General features: G+C 37.3%; 1 pseudogene; it reads right to left on the bottom strand.

Moving 5' to 3' along the window:
• Positions 1-446: 446 nt before the first annotated feature.
• LOC116526164 lies at positions 447-2098 on the bottom strand (annotated as a pseudogene).
• Between the last annotated feature and the right edge of the window lie 697 nt (positions 2099-2795).

Here is a 2795-nt window from a genome sequence, read left to right as displayed (position 1 = left end):
CTACTCCACACTCAGCAGCCTGTAACTTCTGCAGAAACTCTTATAAAGAAACTCTTGTTTTTCTAAAGACAAATTGCTTCTCCCCAAACTTATTTATCCTGAGGTAAACATATTAATAAATCATTACTTTAGGAAAACGAGGAAGCTATACCTACCAGTTGGGAGTAAATAAAATACTATTTTATATTCAAATCTTAAATAATTTGTTGTTCTCTTTTCTTAATAATAATAAGAGATAAACAACATATGATATAACTATTATGCTGAATGATATGATTGGTTTGGACATTTATTATTTTGATTTCTTCACTTTAATGAAACTCAATTGCCTACAATTAACTGGAAAATATATGATCTACATTTTGATAAAAAGAAACACATACAAAAAATTCATACCTTGACTTATGCAATTATAATGTGAAAACTAAATTTTAAAATACCTGTAGCATAATTTTTGTTCCACACTGGGGGCATGGAATATTATTTTCCATAATTGCTGTACACTGCTAAGTTGACTTGAAGCTAGTGCTTGGACTCTAGGGCAGAAAGTTTGTCTACGTTTTCGTAGAGAAGTTTCTCCGACTCACTCGTGTCAGCGCCTCTATCACCTCCTTGTTTCTCAGGCTGTAGATCACGGGGTTGAGCGCTGGGGTGAGGATGGTGTAGAAGGCAGCCAGAACCTTGTCCTCTGTTGGAGATCGCAGGGATCTTGGATGTAGATAGGTGTAGACAAAAGGCACATAGTAGAAAGTTGCTACAGTGAGGTGGGAGCTGCAGGTCACATAGGCCTTCTTTTTCCCCTCTGCAGAGTGCATGCAGTAGACAGCAAGGAGAACCCGACCATAGGAGCATGCAATACCAATGAAGGGAAACACGAGAAAGATGGCAGTGCTCAAAAACACTGTGCCCTCATAGACCCAGGTGTCCATGCAGGCCAGAGTCACCATGGCTGGGACATCACAGAGGAAGTGATTGATGGCCCTGGCTGAACAACAGGGATGTGGAGCATATATAAAGCGTGAGCGCAAGTGTAGATAAGCCTTATCATCATACCCTCTTTTGCTCATATGGTTGGAATACTTGAGAGGAATGCAAATGGCCACATAAAGATCATAAGCCATTCATGTCAGGAGCAGCACTTCTGCACCTGCTAAAATCAAAAAGAAGAAACTCTAAATCCCACCCGCAGAGAAGCAGATAGACTTGTTTCCAAGCAGAAAATCAGAAAACGTCTTGGGGACAATAGTGGAGATGTAATTTAGGTCAACGAGGAAGAGCTGACTAAGTAAGATATACATTGGTGTGTGGAGATGTGTGTCCAAGATGAAGAGACGAGAAGAATCATGGACACATTGCCAATTAGAGCCATTAGGAAAATGAGAACAATGAGAATGAGGAGATAAAGGCCAATTCTGGATGGTGGGAAGAACCCCAACAAGATGAAATCAGCTGATATTTGATTGTAATCTTCCATGGGGCATTCCTACGATCCTTCCTGAAGGGAGACACAAGAGAAAGTGAAGTACAATAGCTCCCCCTCATCCGCAATCGATGCAGTCCAAGACCCCTCGTGGATGCCTGAGACTAAGAATAACACTGAATCTTATATACACTATTTCATTGGATCCATCCATACTCATAACATTGAATTTATAAATTAGGCCAGTAAGAAATTAAAAAATAATAATAAAATAGAACAATTATAGAAATACACTGTAATAAATCTATGTAAATGTTGTCTTTCTCTCAAAATATCTTATTGTACTTTATTCTCTCTTCTTGTGATAACAAAATATTCAAATATTCAAAAAAATTGAAACAAACTTAATTGCAGTCTCTTGATTCCTACGCATGGAATCAGTTCATCCTTGATTATTGTGCAACCTATGATAATTCCTGTCATAGTAACTGAAAAATAGCAAAACATTTGCTTTCTTAGTTTTCTTTTTATTCAGTGTACTTTGGTTTTCAATATAGGACACAGCATATTAAACTGATATCAAAATATATAATTTACAATAGTCTGAATTATTGACACTGTTGTCATAGTTATATTTGAAATCACTTTTACTATCACTGCCCATCATTTATTTTCTATAAAGGGCTTTCTGTGGTAAAACCGCTAACAGACACTTAATATTTTTGTTTGTTTGTTTTTTATTTTCATTTTTATTTTTTATTTTTATTTTTTCCCATTTATTTTATTGCATTTTAGGTTTTGGGGTACATGTGAAGAACGTGCAAAATTGTTGCATAGGAACACACGTGGCAGTGTGATTTGCTGCCTTCCTCACCATCACCTACATCTGGCATTTCTCCCCTTGCTATCTCTCCCCAGCTTCCCACCCCCCACCGTCCCCCCCCTATTTCCCCCCAACTGACCCCAGTGTGTAGTGCTCCCCTCCCTGTGTCCATGTGTTCTCATTGTCCAACACCCGCCTATGAGTGAGAACATGCGGCAAACACTTAATATTAACCTCGATTCAAAGATAAGAGAGGAAGAGGTGAGTGAGGGATGTGAAGAGGGTCACAGGAATATCACACCTGATATTTGACCCAATGTGCATCTTTTTACTTATACCATTTTAACCACGAATTTATTAAGATTAAATATCTTTCTAACAAGAATTCAATCATATCAACTAAATGTTTAAAGTTTAAAAAAAGCCATTTTTTACATGTGGAAACAAACTAATATTAAATTATTTTTACTCCTTATTTTCTGTTGCTCGCCACTGAAATAGCAAGTAACTTATCTACGTTCCATTTACAAAATCTTCCCCTTGCAATACTTT

The sequence above is a fragment of the Sapajus apella genome, unplaced genomic scaffold (assembly GCF_009761245.1).
Source record: "Sapajus apella isolate SASKATOON/1434 unplaced genomic scaffold, GSC_monkey_1.0 scaffold49, whole genome shotgun sequence".
NCBI classification, from domain to species: domain Eukaryota; kingdom Metazoa; phylum Chordata; class Mammalia; order Primates; family Cebidae; genus Sapajus; species Sapajus apella.
The sequence above is the reverse complement of the archived record's forward strand: the minus strand, read 5'-3'. Positions and strand labels throughout refer to the sequence as shown.